Source organism: Papio anubis, chromosome 14 (genome assembly GCF_008728515.1).
Source record: "Papio anubis isolate 15944 chromosome 14, Panubis1.0, whole genome shotgun sequence".
Lineage (NCBI taxonomy): Eukaryota > Metazoa > Chordata > Mammalia > Primates > Cercopithecidae > Papio > Papio anubis.
In genome coordinates this window covers 105,763,985-105,784,134 of record NC_044989.1, presented here as the reverse complement: position 1 = coordinate 105,784,134, position 20,150 = coordinate 105,763,985, and the positions used below count along the sequence as shown (strand labels likewise).

At 49.6% G+C, this 20,150-nt stretch overlaps 1 protein-coding gene across 3 annotated transcripts in view; it reads right to left on the bottom strand.

The window, feature by feature from the left end:
- The window catches only part of KANSL3 (KAT8 regulatory NSL complex subunit 3), a 90,529-nt gene that overhangs the window by 11,192 nt on the left and 59,187 nt on the right, over positions 1–20,150 (bottom strand). The gene's annotated exons all lie outside the window — the stretch shown is intronic.

The following is a 20,150-nucleotide window of genomic DNA, read 5'->3' as shown; positions in this document are numbered from 1 at the left end:
TGACCCACATGGACGGTCCAGAATTGGACTGGATTGAAATCACAGGAGGTGCCTGGAGGGAAAGGGGAGCAGATACCCTGGTCTCGGCCTGGGCGTCGGTAACAAGCCCCTGCGGTTTCAGATGTGGTTGCCCCAGGGCTCATCTAGAACCCCTGTGGCCTGATGCCCTGCTTGCTGCAGGCCTGATGGGAGCAGGGCCTTGGCTCAGGAGGAGGGAGGGTGGGTTCTTTTCAGAGGCACCGTCCCCTCTCTCCACAAGCAGACTGCACCCAAGCAGTTTCACATGTAGTCCTGGAAAAGTGGGGCTACTGCTGGCGAAGCAGAGGGTAGATGTCGGAGCATCAGGTGTGAGCAGGTCAGCGGGCGACACACACCACTGGAACTTGCCGTGCCCGCTGGGCCTGGGATGCTGGGATGCTCATGATCTCCGGCTGTGGGAGGGGCCCCCATAGTTTGCAGGTAGGGAGGCTGAGGCCAGGGATGGGTAGGGTCTTGCTTGCCCAAGGCCACCATTCACAATGACAGAACCCAGGCCAGGGAACGTGCAGCATGCTTGGCACCAGGGAGTGGGCGGCCAGGCCAAAAGTGCACCCTATCCAGCCCCTGCCCCTGGCCACCTCCTTCAGGAGCAGCCTGTGGAGGGCTCAGGCACCTTCCAAGCAAGGCCTGTGACCGGTGGAGGGGCAGAGGGTGGTGGTCCCTGCTGTTGAGAGCACTCAGGCTCTGCAGGGGCATCTCCCAAACTTCCACCTCCTTCCTTCTGAGAGGTGCCAAGATGCCAGCCTAAGCACCTGCAGTGACCTGCCCTGAGCTCCCACTGCCACATGCAGTCCTTCTCTCCCAGCTGCAGAGGCTCAGTGGATGATAAAGGATGGGAAGGGGCCGGGTGCGGTGGCTCAAGCCTGTAATCCCAGCACTTTGGGAGGCCAAGGCGGGCAGATCACCTGAGGTCAGGAGTTCGTGAACAGCCTGGCCAACATGGTGAAACTCTGTCTCTACAAAAAATACAAAAATTAGCGGGGCATGGTGGCGGGCGCCTGTAATCCCAGCTACTTGGGAGGCTAAGGCGGCAGAATCACTTGAACTCGGGAGGTGGAGGTTGCAGTGAGCCCAGACTGCGCCACTGCACTCCACCTTAGGCAACGGGCAAAACTCAAAAAAAAAAGGGGGGGTGGGTGGGGGGGGGGCTGAGTTCTGCCCACCCTCCAGGCCCTGGGTGCTGGGCCACAGACCACTGGGGTCAGATCCGCTGGATAAAAGGGGCAGGGTCCCTTCATCTGCAAAGCAACATGGGCCTGGCCCCGGCACAAAGATGGGCAGGACTTGAGCGCAAGCGGCTCAGCGCTGTGGTCACGGCGCCCTCTGGAGGCCCATCTGGAGAATGCACCTCCCGTGGGGCGTCTGTCCCGGGCAGGTGGGCGCCCTGGGCAGGAGGCAGGGGACCCTGTTTTGGCACAGATGCTAGAGCCCGATGTAGTCATGCTTCCAGGACACCCTCTGGGCCCAGTGCCCCACAGCCTGGTACTAACTGTACCCGATTCTCGGAGGGCAGCATCCCGGCTACAGCCGGACTAAATGGTGGGTTCCCATCAGTGCCTCTGATTCCTCAGTGAGCAGAGACTGAGGACAGGTACTAGGGCTGGAGACCTGAGGTTGGGGAGAGGAGGGGAGGAGAATGAGTGATCTCAGACGGGAGCGCCCCCACGCCAGGGCAGTGCCCTGGGGCCTCTGGGAAGCACCAGGTTCCACCTGAGGTTGGCGGCACGGGTTTTGGGTTTCGGCGGGACCAGGCCACCAGCTGTGTGCCGATTTGGAATAGGGGAGAGCCAGGTTCCACCGAGGAGACGCTGGGCCGGGGGAGTCTGGTGCAGCAGAGCGGAACAACAGAGCTGAGGCGAGTGCAGGGAGCCAGGCCAGTGGAGGGCCCGGAGTCGAAGCTGGGTGCGGGGAGCCAAGGACGGGTGGCGGGACTGATGGACCACAGTGGGGCTCCGAGAACCACGGGACTGAAGGAGGTGGGCTGGGAATAAGAGGGCTGGCTGACATCCCCCGTACCTGGGTGCACTCGTGAGAGTGAGTGGAGGAGAGCAGGCCAAGAAACGAAGGGGCCAGGGCGTGGGAAGCCTTGGAGTCACCGCCTTTGGACCAAGGTCAGGCAAGAGGTGGGGAGGAGGGGCTCGGGGTCCACAGCAAGGCCACGATGCAGGGGCAGCAACATGGGCTGGCAGCAACCCACTTCGGGACAGCGTGGAGAAGCGATCTGCACTGGAGAGAGCTGAGGGAGTGGTCTCTGGGTGGGCAGAGCCACGGGCTGGCAGGGGAGGAAGCAGAGGGGCAGCTGGGAGTCCAGGCAGAGAAGTCAGAGACCTCCACCCCTCAAAACCAGAGGGTGGGCCAGGTGCGATGGCTCATGCCTGTAATCCTAGAACTTCGGGAGGCCAAGGCAGGCAGATCACCTGAGGTCAGGAATTCAACACCAGTCTGGCTAACATGGTGAAACCCCATCTCAACTAAAAATACAAACATCAGCCGGGCGTGGTGGCACGCACCTGTAGTTCCTGCTACTAGGGAGGCTGAGGCAGAAGAATCATTTGAACCCAGGAGGCAGAGTTTTCAGTGAGCTGAGATTGTGCCACTGCACTCCAGCCTGGCGACAAGAATGAAACTCTGTCTCAAAAAAAAAAAAAAAAAAAAAAAAAAAAAAACAGAGGCTGCTGACAGTGCCCTGAGATGTGTTTAAATTTTTTTTTTAAGAGATGGGGGTCTTGCAGTGTTACCCCAGCTGGAGTGGTGCTGTAGCTATTCACAGGCAAGGCTATCATGCATTGCGGCACCCAAACTCCTGGGCTCAAGCAGTCCTCCCGCCTCAGCCTCCCAGGCAGCTGGGACTGCAGGTGCATGTCACGGCAGCCAGCTAAATGTCTTCAAATAATTGCCAGAATTTAAAAATCAGAGGGCCGGGCGTGGTGGCTCAAGCCTGTAATCCCAGCACTTTGGGAGGCCGAGATGGGCGGATCACGAGGTCAGGAGATCGAGACCATCCTGGCTAACACGGTGAAACCCCGTCTCTACTAAGAAATACAAAAAATAGCCGGGCGTGGTGGCGGGCGCCTGTAGTCCCAGCTACTCGGGAGGCTGAGGCCGGAGAATGGCGTGAACCCGGGAGGCGGAGCTTGTAGTGAGCCGAGATCCGGCCACTGCACTCCAGCCTGGGCTACAGAGCGAGACTCCGTCTCAAAATAAAAAAAAAAAAAAAAAAAAAAAATCAGATTTCACATAAAAAATGTGGATATCAGGCTTCTCTTTAAAAACCAGAATTTCTGGCCAGGCGCTATGTCTCATGCCTGTAATCTCAGCACTTTGGGAGGCCGAGGCGGGCGGATCACCTGAGGTCAGGAGTCAAGACCAGCCTGGCCCACATGGTGAAACCCTGTCTCTACTAAAAATACAAAAATTAGCTGGTTGTGGTGGTGGGCGCCTGTAATCCCAGCTACTCAGGAGGCTGAGGCAGGAGAATCGCTTAAACCTGGGAGGCGGAGGTTGCAGTGAGCCGAGATTGTGCCACTGCACTCCAGCCTGGGTGACAGAGTGAGACTCCATCTCAAAAAAAAAAAAAAATTCTGGCCATGTGGGAGCACTTCCTGGAGGTGAGCAGTTGCTGCTGCCTTTTGGACAGGGTGACCTACCCGTTCACCACAGTTGCCCCAGCCCCTAACTCCACAAACCTGAGGGACCCAGCCCTTTGCCCCCTGCCCCAGGCACCCCTGTTCAAGCCAGAGTCCTGTTGCTGCTCAGACAATAGGTGGCAGCTTTTGAGACTCCTTCCCATGTTGGAGGTTCTTGGCTTCACGCCTAGAGTTCCCACCACCTGCTGGGCCTTGTCATCCAGCGCTCAGGGGTCAGCAGATAGAGAGGGAAGCTCAAAGAGCTGAGGCCAGAACACAGGCCCTGAGTCCTGACTCCTCCCCGGGTTCAGTGTGTCCGTAAAGGTTCTCAGGCCCCTTACTGGCAAGCAACAGAAACAAACCCTGACCCAGGTAAGAGGGAGCCTGAGTGACTGAGAACTGCAGGAAGAAGAGAATCCCCAGGCCACCGGGGGTGGGGACAGCAGCCCTGCACCCCTTCTCTGGCACTGCCATGGGTGAGCTGGAGCCGGCTCCTCCTGGCCCAGAGAGCGCACTGCAGGCATCTTTTCCCAGCTCTCGGTTGATGCCTACTGGGAGCTTGAACTAGGCAAGGCAGGAGTATCTACAACCCCCAGAAATCAGCACATGCTGGCTGAGTGCGGTGGCTCACATCTGTAATCCCAGCACTTTGGGAGGCCGAGGCAGGCGGATCACCTGAGGTCAGGAGTTCGAGACCAGCCTGGCCAACATGGTGAAACCCTGTCTCCACTAAAAATACAAGAATTAGCCAGGAGGGTGGCGGGCACCTGTAATCCCAGCTACCTGGAAGGCTGAGGCAGGAGAATCGCTTGAACCTGGGAGGCGGAGGTTGCAGTGAGCCGAGATCATGCCATGCACTCCAGCCTGGGCCTCAGAGCGAGACTCTGTCAAAAAAAAAAAAAAAGAAATCAGCACGTGCTACACATCAGGGCTCCCCGCGCCCCCAGCCAGGGGTCAATCACCTAGCAGCACGCACTGCCGACTCAGCTCCAACTGCCTTCTCTCCCTGGGGTCCCGCTTCAGGATACACTGTGAGGGGAGACTCTTATCTGAGGCCTCTGCTTACCTGGTAACCTCTGAGGCTGTTGCCTCAGAGGAAGCATGTCTTCCAGGTAGACCAAGACAGTAGCTGCCGTGCTGCGTGACGCCAGGTGCGTACCCTTCTCTGGGCCTCCGTTCCCTCATCTGTGATGTGGAAATTAGTCACTCCTACCTCAAGAGTGGGGGCATTTAGTGAAAGTGCTCTGTGAACTAAAGTTCTGACAAATGTGGATCATCACCTCCCTCCCCACCGGCAGTGCTGCTCTACCAGCCTGACCGCCCCACGCCCTGCCCTTTACCTCACTGCTTTTTAACATTCCTCCCCTCCCGCCTGGCTTCTGACTCACAGTCACACTGAACTTCGGATCCTGTCAGCGTCTGGGTCAAGTATGGCCAGTCCGTTCCCCCCAGGTATCAACTTTGACTGATGGTGGCTGTCTGCAGCTTGGGGTTGACTCAGTGTGACAGTGATGCAATTGATTAGTAATGTCTGCCAAGGCCACAGGCAGCGGTGTGGAGGCTCACCTGCCACTTAGTTGCCATCTCCGTCTACATGGAGGATGATCTAACTGTGTCTGATGATGGGCTGTCTGATGTAGGTCCTGACCTCACTGCCACATCTTAGCCACAGCTCCTGTGCAGAGCTGCCTAGTTTCTCTCCCACAGGAGCAAGGGTTGTGGAGGAGCAGGTCTTGGATTGGGCGGTCAAATCCTAGAAGTCTGGGTTGGACAACCCTTGGCCTTGAGCTACAGAGTTTGATCCCTGGGTAGTCGTCAGGCTGCCTCTTGGGAGAAACCCAGGTAGGTTGTCCAAAAACCAGAAAGGTCTTTCCACAGCAGCTGGAGAGGGATGATCTAGGATCCACACCAATTAGATAGAGTAAAAGTGGCACAATTCTGGTGTCATTTATAGAGTAACTGCAGTGCTTCTGAGCTGGGGCCTGTGGCCTCGGGTATCGGGATAATCAGTAGACGATAAATTTTTTAAATCATTTCAAGGCCGGGTGTGGTGGCTCATGCCTGTAATCCCAGCACTTTGGGAGGCTGAGGCGGGCAGGTTGCCTGAGGTTAGGAGTTTGAGACCAGCCTGGCCAACATGGCGAAACCCCGTCTCTACTAAAAATACAAAAATTAGCTGGGTGTGGTGGTGGGTGCCTGTAATCCCAGCTACTCAGGAGGCTGAGGCAGGAGAATCGCTTGAACTTGGGAGGCGGAGGTTGCAGTGAGCCAAGATCATGCCACTGCACTCCAGCCTTGGTGAAAGGGAGAGACTCCATCTCAAAAAAAAAAAAAGAAAAAAAGAAAAATTCATCTCAAAGTCCAGCTGTCATCAGCTCACCCCTCTGCATAAACCTGGTCCATGACCCTCCATTGCCCTCAAGTTAAAACCCAAATGCCTCAGTCCGGAAGGCTGTTCATGGGCTCCTTGGTGAAAGGGAGAGACTCCATCTCAAAAAAAAAAAGAAAAAAAGAAAAATTCATTTTAAAGTCCAGCTGTCATCAGCTCACCCCTCTGCATAAACCTGGTCCATGACCCTCCATTGCCCTCAAGTTAAAACCCAAATGCCTCAGTCCGGAAGGCTCTTCATGGGCTCTGCTTCCTTCCCCAGGCTCCTGGCTCACATCCACCCCACCCTCCACCACCCACAGCACCCAAACCCCTGCAGTTTCTGCCTGGGCTGATCCCTGAGGCCCCACTCCAGCTCCCTGGCCTGACTGGCTGTCCCTCAGCTCTAGAAGAACTTTTGCACCCAAAAAAACATGTCACTGCTCCCACTTTTCCTTCCAGTCTCTCAGAAGTTTCTTCCTCCAGGAAGCCTTCCTGGCTTAGGTACCCATCCCGTGTGCCCCCACAGCACCCAGTGCTTGTCTACCCGCCACTGTGGACCCATGACTTCCTGCATCCCTGCTTCCCCAGACTGTCGGCTCCCCGAGGGCAATTCACAATCCCCGTTGACCACCAACCCCAAGTTATACCTAGCCCCGTACAACAGGGGTCCCTTCCTTGTTTCTCTTTTTACCGAAATTATTTTGGTACATGTGCCCACTAGCAACATTCAGAAACATCCCTGGTAATCCTCCACATCCCAGTGGCTCCCAGAGGGCTCCTGCCTGCTCGGGAGGCAGCCCCAGGTTCTTTGCCACTGCATTTGCCCAGATGGCTGTGGTCCTGGGGAGGAGCAGCTCTTCCCACCAATAACCTCTGCCACATTCCCATCTGGCTTTGGAGAAGGGAGAGAACCCGCCCTTGATTCTTCCTTCAGAAATACAGCCACACCCCATCCCTTCCCCTCCCCACCCTGCACACACCCATGAGACCAAGCAGGGACGTTTAATAAGGTTTTAACAACATTTCTGGGAAGCAGCAGAAGGGACTCAAAACAAGGACACAACCCACGACTGCTTCCTGAAGCTGCCTCAACCCCACCCATGCAGCACATGCCATACCCAGTTCCTGACGTGGATCTGCATCAGGGTCTAGACCTCCGGACACCACCTGCAGCTCCAGGAGGCTCCGCACCTTGGAACTCACTACTCAGAGGAGGAGGAAGGCTCATCTTCCTCCACCCTCATTGGGGGCTTTTCTCTAAATCCTCATTTCTAGGATTAACTTCCTAGCTGTGGGTCGACAGTGCCCAACCAATGGTGAAAACGCTTGAATATCTCCTCTGCTGAGAAGCAGCCATCCAATCAAAATGGTGGGTTTGGGTTGACTTCTGCCACTCCTCCACACTGCCCCCCGCAATATGTTGAAGTCCTAACCCTCAGCACTTGAGAATGTGGCCTTATTTGGGAATAGGGTTGCTGCGGGTGTAATTCGTTAAGATGAGGTCACAGTGGAGTAGGGTGGACCTTCATCCACCATGACCGGCATCCTTGTAACGAGACAGTCATGGGAAGATGTGGGCACAAGGAGAGTGCTACGGGAAGACAGGACTGGGCACAGGGAGAGTGCCACATGAAGACAGGACTGGGCAGAGGGACAGTGCCACGTGAAGACAGGACTGGGCACAGGGAGAGTGCCACGTGAACACAGGACTGGGCACAGGGAGAGTGCCACGTGAACACAGGACATGGACACAGGCAGAATGCTACATGAAGACAGGACTGGGCACAGGGATGGTTGTGGGTTTTACTTGGAATATTGTTGTTTTAATGTTCTATTTTCTGAATACATAAAGAGTTCCTTTATCTCAAGCTATCTATAACTCATAACAATTTCGTAGACTATATTCTTGTAAACTAAAATGAACATTTGTGTATTGGTCCATTCTGACACTGCTATAAAGAACTACCTGAGACTGGGTAATTTACGGAGAAAAGAGGTTTAATTGACTCACAGTTTGGCAGTTTGGCAGGCTGTACAGGAAGCATGGCTAGGAGGCCTCAAGAAACTTACAATCATGGCGCAAGGCCAAGGGGAAGCAAGCATGTCTTACAATGGCGGCAGAAGAGAGAGTGATGGCGGAAGTGCCACACACTCTCAAACAAACACACCTTGTGAGAACTCACTCACTATCATGAGAACAGCAAGGGGAGATCTGCCCTCATGATCCAGTCATCTCCCACCAGGCCCCTGTGCTGACATGCGGGGATTACAATTCGACATGAAATTTAAGGTGGGGACACAGAGCCAAACCATATCAATTTGCAAATGGTGTATTTTTCTTATTGCCTGATCATTCCAGAATTTGGAAACTCTGAGTATTCTAAATTTCATGGCAATATAATTATTTGCACAGGTTCAATAAGAATCTGTCCTCCTTGTTTATCAGACAGAATTGGAAACATTGGTTATGCAACAAAGGCCTTTAAGTATTTTGTCATCTACAGATAGTTTTTTTCTTTTACTCTGGTGCTTCCCTGAATGTCATGTTAGAGAATGATGCTCATTTAATCAGCTATGAGCAGATACTTTAAAGAACTAAGGCAGCCGGGCGCGGTGGCTCACGCCTGTAATCCCAGCACTTTGGGAGGCCAAGGAGGGCGGATCACGAGGTCAGGAGATCGAGACCATCCTGGCTAACACGGTGAAACCCCATCTCTATTAAAAATACAAAAAACTAGCCAGGCGTGGTGGTGGGCGCCTGTAGTCCCAGCTACTCGGGAGGCTGAGGCAGGAGAATGGCGTGAACCCGGGAGGCGGGGCTTGCAGTGAGCCGAGATCACGCCACTGCACTCTAGCCTGGGAGCACAGAAAAAAAAAAAAAAAAAAGAACTAAGGTTGACTTTTTGAGCCAATGTTTACAAAATGCTCTTGGGAAAACTGGCACTGGCTGGAGTACACGGTTTCAGCCACACAGGTGAGTAAGGAAGGTCACTTCCTGACAGTACCTGGAAGCTTAGGAGCTTCTGGGGACTCAAGAAAAGAGAAACTTGTCCAAATTTATAGGTACTGCATTTGAAGTATGATGGCAAGTTCTTAGCTTGGCTTCCTGGGCTCAAGATAATTTTAAAAGCCCAGTCTGAAAGTCCTCATGAAAACTTTCAACAAAGTAAACTTAAGAAGACCTATGTGGCAAATTACCATTCTTCATCTATATAAGTAATCAGTCAAGTCTAAAGAGACCAGCCTTATTTTGTGATCAAGAATAACAGGGTTTTTTTTTTGAGACAGTCTCACTCTGTCGCCCAGGTTGGAGTGCAGTGGCATGATCTTGGCTCACTGCAACCTCTAGCTCCTGGGTTCAAACGATTCTCGGGCCTCAGCCTCCTGAGTAGCTGGGACTACAGGTACGCACCACCACGCCCATCGAATTTTTTTTTTTTGTAGTAGACATGAGGTTTCACCATATTGGCCAGGCTGGTCTTAAACTCCTGACCTAAAGTGATCCGCTCGCCTCAGCCTCCCAAAGTGCTGGGATTACGGAAGTGAGCAGCCGCACCCGGCCAAGAATAACAGTTCTTTGAGATTATTTTTTATCAAGATGGAAGTGACTGTAGAGAGGAATTTTGTGTTTCAGTGGAAATCTATGCACACCCATCTAGGTTATCAGATTCTGGCTCTCGTCACTGCTGTTCATTTTGCACCTTTTTATAAATCACAGGTAACTAATTGATATGCAAACTGTTTTGTCTGGTAAAGATTTAACTGACTTTCTTTCACCCTATGGAAAAACCAGTTTTAGTACCTATCTGCAAATTGGACTGAATGCTGTCACCTTGCCTAAATTGTGGATTCTTATCAAATTTTCAATTCTTCCCGATGTCATCAATATCTGGCTATGGTTATCCAAACTAACATTCTTAATTTTCCTACCTCCTGCCTGACTCAGCATCACCAAGAACGGAATGAAGGCTCACCATTTAGAGTCTACGTCAGGACTCCAGATAGCCTTGCACTGGCCCTTTGTCCAGGATCTGCAGAACCCCCTATAACCTACAGCCCAAAGACTTGATATAAACCTCAAAGGACTCATCACCATGGCAGACCATGCAGGGGCTGAATTATCCCTGCACAGGCCACTGTCTGGACCACTAAGGAAGACCAGCAAAATGCCTGTATATGCATGTCTCTAAATGAGCAGGAACCAAGACTGAACACCACCAAGAGCATCACCATCCTAGCCTGAGCTTCAAGAAACTCAAGAAGCACTGCCGCAAAACCAAAAGGTTTTCCTCCATTGACCACTTGGAATCCAATGAATAGGTTACCCTCAGGCTCCATACTTCAATTCAACCTTTGATATAAATATTTCTCTTCTACATTTCAGTCATCCTTCTTTAAAGATGCCAGATTTCTAGCACTCTAAAACAACTGATCTTTGCCACCACCTCTCATCAGATGGCTCAACTGACTGCAATCACAAACAACAAGAGCCCTTGGGAAGCCATTTCTTTTTTTTTGAGACGGAGTCCTGCTCTGTCGCCCAGGCTGGAGTGCAGTGGCCGGATCTCAGCTCACTGCAAGCTCCGCCTCCCGGGTTTACGCCATTCTCCTGCCTCAGCCTCCGGAGTAGCCCTGGCTAGTTTTTTGTATTTTTTAGTAGAGACGGGGTTTCACCGTGTTAGCCAAGATGGTACCTGCTTTGCCCCTCTAAAGCTTTGTGATCACCTCTTAGTTGTTCAGTAATGAATGATACTCATGAACAAAAGAAGGGACTGACAAGAGTGATATCTGCCTGAGCCTCATATGCCTAAAAACAGCAACAGTTAAGAAATCTCCCTATCTTTTTGTGGCTCAGGAAATGGCTAACTGCAAAGTACCGCCCTGCTCTGGCATTTGCCAGGATAAGACCCATCTCCATCCTTCTGCATGACTTCCATAAGATTTGCAGAAGACACAGATGGCTCCCTTGTCTAAGTGCCCCCATAAAACCCTAGGTCTCCCCACTCAAATTCTTTGAGACTGTCTTCATTACTCAATATTCTTCCTATTAATTATTCCTCCTTAATTATCCAGTGCATTTTGTCTTTCATGCCAGCTTTCTACAACTTAGGTGGAAGAGGAACCCTAGTTTTATTTTTAATATGAAGATGTAAACGTTTTTCTAGGCCAAGGTGAGAAACATCGGTAAAGAGGGGAAAAGAGGAAAAGTATAGGTGAGAGGAGAGAACGGAATTACTTACACACTCAACAAATGTTGAGTGTCATACCAGCTGCTAAGATCAATACAAATGTAAATAATACATAATTTCTTCCCTTAAAGAGCCTACAGCCAAGGAAGGCAATGTGGCATGAACATAAACAACTACAATACAAAGCCATATGCGCTGAGTGTTAAGTCACCAATGTCATTATCTTCCAAAATGAAAAAGAAGCTCTATGGAATTTCAGTTTGGGTGAGGGGGACAACAAAGAGAACTGGAAAGGGGAGCAGATAGAAGCTGACACAGAAGAAATTTCAAATGATGAGAACAAAAGTATGCAAGCAGAAGGCCATGGGAGGCGTTAAGGACAAAGTTAGTAGTGCAGTTTAGTAGGAATATAAGGTAGGCATAGGGATTCAAGACCCAGTCATGGAAGGACAAGGGCTAGCCCTGATAACATAAGCACTGGTGAAAAAGTAAAGGCTAATAAAGATTTGGGGGTAAATTACATAGTTGGAGCCACATAATAGGACTACTAAGCTAACTGCAGGGTGGAGGATGGACTGATTATAGGGGAGAGTGGCAGTTATAAGGATGACGGAATGAGGTCCTGAATGAGGGAAATGGCAGGGGGAGTGAGTGGACGCATGAGATTAGAATACTCTGCAGACAGAACCTGGGCTCAGTGATTGAATGGAGGTCTGTGGGCCTGAATCACTCACTGATGTAATGGTTTTATCTTTAGAAACAGTGAGCCCAGCAAGGTAGTGGGCTGAAAGAAGGGAGGCAAGGGCCACCTGGTCAGGGCAAGCAGCAGTGTCTAGGAGGAAGACAGAAATGCATGTTTGGAGGCAGATGCATGGTCAGGACAGGAGGCAGAGTCTGAGGAGTCAGCCTCCCTTGACTATAAGGCTCTGTGAGGCAAGAAATCATGTATTATTTACCTTTGCTTTTGCCTTAGTAGCCGCATGCCATTCAACATTTGTTGAATGTGAAGTCCTGGAAATATATGAGGTGGCCACAGAAGAGCAGAGCCTGAGAAGAGGAACAGCAACAGCAGAAGGTGCCAAAGCCAAACGTGGCAGGGAGAGGTGGAGGCATGAGTGCAAGAGAGACAGAAGAAATCCAGGCATGCACCAGTCATGGATATGAAGGAAGAGGAGAACGCTGACATGCAGGAAGCTCTCAGTGCTTCTTATAGCTGTGTTTGGACCCCCCAGGCTCTGAGAACACCACTGTAGGCAGATCCAGGAAACTTCTTCCATCCCAGCCTCTTCAGGGTCAGCCATGCTGCCCAAAATTTCTACGTCTGGAATTCCTACTGTGCCTATTAGCTGTTGCTCAAAAACAGCAGAGTTGGCCTCAAAAAAATAACTTTTTGATAGAGAGATGAGGAGAAAAAGCATGTGCCATTATTAAGTTATTATATCATATATATGACACATAGCATATATATTATATTTATCGCACAGCATATATAGATATACATGATATGCAGCATATATATTACAGCTGGCCTCCATATCTGTGGGTTCTGCATCCTTGGATTCAACCAATCGTGGGTCAAAAATATTCGGGGGAAAAACTGTACTAAATATGTACAGACTACTTTTTTGTCATTATTCCCTAAACAATACAGTATAACAACTATTTATATAGCATTTACATTATATAAGGTATTATAAGTAATCTAGAGATGATTCAAATGATACAGGAGGATATACATGGGTTATATGCAAATACTATGCCATTTTGTAGCAGAGACTTGGGCATCTATGGATTTTGATATCCACAAGAGGTCCTGGAACCAGTCCCCCTTGGATACTGAGAGATGGCTGTATATGGGAATAACATATAATGCATATATGTATCTCAGCTGCAAACCTACATTTTCTATTCTGCTTTGTGATGCTGGGGCTGGAACTCTGCAAATCTCATTTCTGCTTTGTGATATGCTTCCCTGGGGGTCTCTGCTAATAGAGGGCACCAGAGGGAGGCTGCAAAGCTGGAGGAGTGAGCAGGGACTTGCGTCTTCTACTCTCTTCTACTCCACTTCTCATAGGCTTCTCCTCCCTGTGTTACGGATGAACAGGCGATAAATGCACTGAGTCCAGAGTTGAATTACAGTGGACCCAGGAAATCTGCAGATCCATGCCTGTGGTTCAAACCCCAGTTCCTGAATGTATGACTGGCACAGACATACTGGCAACTGGCTGAATCCCTCCATGCTGGCTTACAGTAGGAAAGGCCAAGTGAAGCTCCTGAGTAGTAATACTTCATCCAGGGGGAACTGCAGAAATCGGTGCTAATATCAAAGACTTGAAAGATGGAAGGGTGGAAATACCTATCATATCTCCATCTAACTCACCTTTTGGACTGTGAAGAATATACTGAGATCTTGGGTAATGGCTGTGGATTATCATAAAACTAATCAGGTGGTGTGTCTGACTGCAACTCCTGTTCATGATGTAGTATCTTTACTGGAACAAATCAGCAAAGCCCCTGACACCTGGCATGCACCTACTGGCCTAGAAAGTGTTTTTTCCTCTATTCCCCTTGGTAAGAACCATGAGCTTTTACCTGACAGGACCTTCACAGTATTGTGAATTCTTCTCCTCTCTAACATAACACAGCGTGTGGAGATCTTGACATTACACCCATCTGCGAAACTGATGACATTTATACTGACTGGATCTGATGAGCAGAAAGTGCAAATAGTTGAGATACCTTAGAGGCATGCACACAAACAGAAGGTGGGCGATAAACCCCATGAAAATTCAAAGGCTTATGATCTCAAAGCTTCTAGAGATCTAGTGTGAGGAGCATGTTAAGATAGCCTCTCCAAGGCAAAAGACAAGTTGCTGTACTTTGCATCACCTACAACGGAAAAATAAAGAAAGTCCTTGGTGGGTCCTTCTTGGCGTTTGGAGGCAATGCATACCAAACTTCAGTGTGTTATTTCAACCCATTTACTGAGTAACCAATGTTGAGCAGAGACTAAAGCAGCCTCTCGCTCTGCATCAAGCCCAGGCTGAAGAACAAGCCGTATGACCCCACAGATCCAATGCTAGTACAAGAGCCGGTGACAAACAGGCTGGTCTATGGAGCCTGTGACAAGCACTAATAGGACAATCACAGCATACAGAACTCTGGAGTGTGGAGGCAAATCCATGCCCTCTTCTCCAGGTAACTATTATCTATTTGAAAAAGATTCTGCTTTTCTACTGGCCCTCAGTAAAGAAGAAACACTGAACCATGAGATATCAAGTAACCTTGTGACCTGAGCGTCCCATCATGAATGTATAGTTATTGACCCACCTAGCCACAGATTAGACCTGTACAGCAAAAATAGAAAAGGCTAGACTCAAGCAGGTCCAGAGAACACAAGTCAGTCAGACTCCTTCGACACTGACTCCGGCTGCATTTCCTCCTCCCCCCTCAATCCTCATCTATGCCTGCTGGGAGTTCCTTTTGACTAGGCAGCTGAGAAGGAAATAATCTGGGCTTGATTTGCAGGCAGTTCTCCATATGTTGGTACCAACAGAAAGTGGATGGCAATATTACAGTCTCACTCGAGTGACACTGGAGGACAGTGATAAACAGAAGACTTCCTATTGAGTGGAACTTGGAGCTGTCTGGTTGTCCACTTTGTTTGAACTCAGAGATGACCAGAAGTACAGATCTGCTGACTAAAGGAAGATTGCTAATTAATGGCTGGATGGTCATGGAGAGAGAAGGGTTGGAACACTGGTGATGAGATCTGGGGAAATGACATAGATAAACTTCGCAGGCCGGGCACAAAGGGAACAGATATTTGGGTCCCAAATATCTGATGTGGATGCTCACTGGAAGGCATGCATTACAGAGGTTTGCAGCAATAGGCTTGTGGTTCATGAAACTCATTGGTCTTACTAGGGATCCCATCATGAAGAGGTCAGTCTGAACAGTGGGATGGCCTACTAGATAATTACCTAGGGCACCAGATGGGAGTCAACACCCTGAAAGAACAGGGTTTTATCTTATAGGATGCAATACATCCTTCAAACCAAAGACATATACATAGTGCTGTCTCTTTGTGGGCCCAGGAAGCAAGAACAGAAGAGAGAGCAGGTCTTCCCACTGTCACACAGAATGACCAGTCACTTCCATCTCCACAGTTTTGAGCTCTGCTTGCTTGGAAGGTCTTGGTTCCCAAGGGAGGGGTATTTCCACCAGGGACCCAACAATGGCTCCATCAAACTGGAAGCTGAGACTGCCTCCATTTAGACATTTTTGGGTGTCTCATGACATTAAATCAAAAGACAGCAGTGACTTTGTGGGCTGAAGTGACTGACCCCAATTATCAAGGGAAAATTGGGATTATTACCACACAATTGTGGCAGAGGACTAGGTCTGGAACCCAGGGGATTTTCTGGGGCTCCAGTGAACACTTCTAGCAAAAGTTAATGGTGGCTTCTCCCCCTGCCACATGCATGAATGTTTTCCTTTTTGGCTGTGCATTATTCAGCAGCTTTAGGACTAAACTGCTTAGGAAGAGAGGGAAAAAGACAAGCCTACAGATTTTTGAAATTATTGTGTCTTATTCCAGTTTCCCCTCTCCTTTGCATCTTTTGCTGCTCACCCTTCCCCGTTCTAACTCTCTACTTTTTTTCCATAGGGACCATCTGGTCTAGAATGACTGCTGACCTCATCTGAAGTCAATCTCATTTGGTGCTGGGTATCATCCATGTAAGAAGAGTCCCACTCCCCACTGCCCTGGTCTGCTTCTCCACTCTCAGAGAGGGCTCACCATGAGAAGCCCTAGCTTAGATGCTCCAGGACAGGTGCTCCCTGGGGAAGTCTGAACACATGGACCAAGAACCAATTGGGCAAGCCTGGTTTCCACCTTCCTCAGTAATCACTTTAAGCCTGACAAGTTATGGGAAAATGGAATGCCTGGCATTGCCAGAGCCTACGACACCCATGTAGGAGCCATCAGACTGTCAACACGACACGACATACAATTCCTCCTCAAAACCAGATTTGGTAAAGAGACTCCCTCTTCCTTGCCTGTTACCACCCATATTTGGCACCTCCCACATGGTCTCTGGGCACCATGAGCAAGCACACTGTGTGTTCTTTTACAGGCCATTTGGATAAGAGGTTTGCAACCAATCAACCCTTTACCTATCACGGATAGGCCATGAGCTACTATTCAGTTTCTAAGCACAGCAGGCTTACCCACCACAACCCCGGGAGCCGAGTCACTGCGATTAGAGACGAGACTGCTTGACAGTGGGCTTTGCAGCGGACTGCCAGAATTCGGCTGTGGTTCTGCCGCTCACCAGCTGTGCGACTTGGGCAAGTTACTTAACCTCTCTGTGCCTCAGTTTTTCCCTGAACTAGAGAATACCAGTAATGATGGCCTAGGATAAAGCTTGAATGTAAGCATTGTTATTGTTCTCCCTACTTGGGGGAGGAGGGGGTGGGCGGAATCAATGCCAAGATGCAAGCAGGACTCAGAATTAACAAATGACACAGAGACAGAGCTGAGAATGGGGGCCAGGGTCCTAATTCTTTTAATTTTTTTTTTTTTTTTTTTTTTTTTTTTTTTTTTTTTTGAGATGGAGTCTCGCTCTGCCGCCCAGGCTGGAGTGCAGGGGCGCCATCTCGGCTCACTGCAAGCTCTGCCTCCCAGGTTCATGCCATTCTCCTGCCTCAGCCTCCTGAGTAGCTGGGACTACAGGCGCCTGCCACCTCGCCCGGCTAATTTTTTTGTATTTTTAGTAGAGACAGGGTTTCACCGTGTTCGCCAGGATGGTCTTGATCTCCTGACCTTATGATCCACCTTGCCTCGGTCTCCCAAAGTGTTGGGATTATAGGCGTGAGCCACTGCGCCCGGCCTTCTTTTAATTTTTTAATTTTTTTTTTTTTTTTGAGACAGGGTCTTGCTCTGTCACCCAGGATATGGAGTGCAGTAGCTCAATCATGGCTTACTGAAGTGTTGAACTCTCCGGCTCAAGAAAACTTCCCACCTCAGTCTCTTGAGTAACTGGGACTAGTGCATGCCACCATGTCTGGCTAATTAAAAAAAAATTTTTTTTGGAGACAGGGGTCTCACTATGTTACCCAGGCCAGTCCTGAACTCCTGGTCTCAAGTGAGCCTCCCGTCTCCTGAGTAACTGGGTTTACAGGCATGTATCAGTGTGCCCGCCTGGCTAAAGAGTCCTAATTCTTAATCCTTGACCTTTCTCTTCAAGCTGCAAGTTGGGGCAGGAAACAGAGGTCAATGCAGGGCAGAGAATTTCTCCTCATGTGTCCCTCCCTTTTTATCAGGAGGAAACCCTTCCCAGTAGCCTCTGGCACAGTCCCCTTAAAACTCACTAGCCAGGACTAGGCTACATGCCCGTCCCTCAACAGGGGATGGGTCTCCCTTCCCTGAGAAAGGGACCTCCCCCAAGTCTTCCACAACACGGTAATTCTAGTGGTAGGAAAAGTGGGAGAACAAGTCATCAGTTTTGTAGGCCATTCTTAAACCTGCCCCTTGGCCACCCCACCATCAGGATGCTTTTTTAGCCACCTTCTCTTCAAAAGCACCAGTAAATATAAACAAATCCACTTTCTCCTACAGAGATACTAACCATCCTTGGCTTGAGCTACTGTTTAGTCAGAGCCATGTCATCTATTCCAGTTTCTCAAGGAATCTTCCCCAAACCAAAAGCCCTCTTCCCCAAGAGGAATTCCGGTGCCAACTCATTACAAAAACTAGTAAAAAACTACCTGCACGGTGTGATCCCAACTACTGAAAAATACGTACGGAAAAGGACTAGAAACAAACACACTAAAATGTCAACAGACGACGCTTCTGGTTGATGAGATTATAGATATTCTTTTTCTTCTTTATGCTTTTCTGTACTTGCCAACATTTCTACTCTCAATATGTATGCCTTTTCCAGCTAAAAAATACATCTGTCAGGTCAGATATTCTGGTTGCCCCTCCAGATCCATCCTTCTCCCTCATGTCCCTGCTTTGCATCCTAGGAAACTACCCCAGGAGGCTGACCTATATGAACTGCATTGGGTCCCTTATCCTCTGGCTTCCAGCAGGCGATGAGAGGTAAGAGAAGAGATGGAAGTACTTATTTCCAACCTCCCACTCACCCAGCTCTCTCTGCAGCCTCTCCATGGCTACAGCTCTCCCAGAACCCAGTAACACTGCTCCTTCAGGCCTATGGGTGCAAGGCCTGCGGCAGCCCACAGGGCTCTGAGGGGACAGGTGTGCTTCTGGAGGCTGCAGGGATGGCGCCTGATGGCGAAGGCTCCTCCCGGCTTCATGAGCGCACTGGGGCCTCGCTGAAGCATTGAGTTTGTGTCCCGGGAGCTTCAAAGCCCAGTGTTTCCCTTCACTCTGACTAAATTGTCCCTTCACCAATTCTAATGTACCCTTTGAGTCTGCCATCTTTTCGTGCCAAGACGTGAATTAATGCGTCTGTTAATCCTCTGGAAGACACACCTGTCCACTCAGAGTGGCAGAGACTTGAAAGTGTATCGATTCACTTAGATGTGCACACTGATATGCATATGTAGCTCTTGGCACCTAAATAGGAACAGAACCTATCCTACAGCCTGCTGATGGCTTCCAGAGTAACTTCCTCCTTAGCTGAAGTGCCACTAGAGGAGGAATTCCAATTCTTGTTTTACTGGAACATAGGCTCCTTGGCATCAAAAATTTCCTTTGAAAAGTGCTACAGGCTACAACCTCTCTGGTCAGCAGTTCTGCAGTATGCTAAAGGTGGACATGAGCATATCCTGCAACCCAACAATTCCACTCCTCCAACAGAAATGTGTGCATGTATTAACCAAAAGGCATGTACATGGTTTATTATTTACAACAATCCCAAACTATCATATGAAATAACATTTCAAATGATCTATTACATACAACATGGATGTAATAGATGTTGTATGTAATACATCTATATACTTTCATCATGTTGAAAGAAGCTAGACATGCAAAAATACATAATTCCACCTCTATGAAGTTTAAAAACAGGCAAAACCATCCTATGGTGGTAGAAGCCGGAGAGAGGTTGTCCTGGAGCGGAAGGACAGTGTGGTCATGTTCTATTTCTTACCTGTTTGTGGGTTACACAGGTGTGGGTTCTTTGTGAAAATTCATTATACTGTATAGTTTCTATTGGTACACTTTTATGCATGTACATTATATTTGAATATAAAAGTCTGCATTTAAAAAAGTGTCATGTGTGGAATCCCTGCAAAACAGAGACATCATAGAGCCAAATAATGTTAGGTTTTCTGTGCCTACAGTGGGCTCCGCAGGAGGTAGAAGACTTCTGTCTCTGCCCTCCAGTAACCAGGATTCCAGCCCATGAGACAACTCAGGCACTCCCTGAGTAAGGCCAATCCAGAGAAGCAGTAGCAAGAACTCAGAACCAATGCTGCCACCTCCTGCTAGGCCGGGACAGTGAGACAGAATGAGCCCTTCTAGAAAACATCTGGCTCCTTCCCAGCCTTCAACCAGCGGCTGTGCAGCCCTGCAGACTCCCTGTTCTGAGTCTCAGATCCCTCCTCTGGGAATTGAGGAGGATGCCTGAGAGGAGAGTCCCAAAGCCTAGTGCTTTAGTTTCCCCGCTTTAAGAATCACCTAAGGGGCCGGGCGCGGTGGCTCACGCCTGTAATCCCAGCACTCTGGGAGGCTGAGGCAGGCAGATCACAAGGTCAGGAGCTGGAGACCAGCCTGACCAACATGGTGAAACCCCGTCTCTACTAAAAATACAAAAATTAGCCAGGCGTGGTGGTGCATGCCTGTAATCCCAGCTACTCAGGCGGCTGAGGCAGGAGAATCACTGGAACCCAGAAGGCAGAGGTTGCAGTGAGCCAAGATCGCACCACTGTACTCCAGCCTGGGTGATA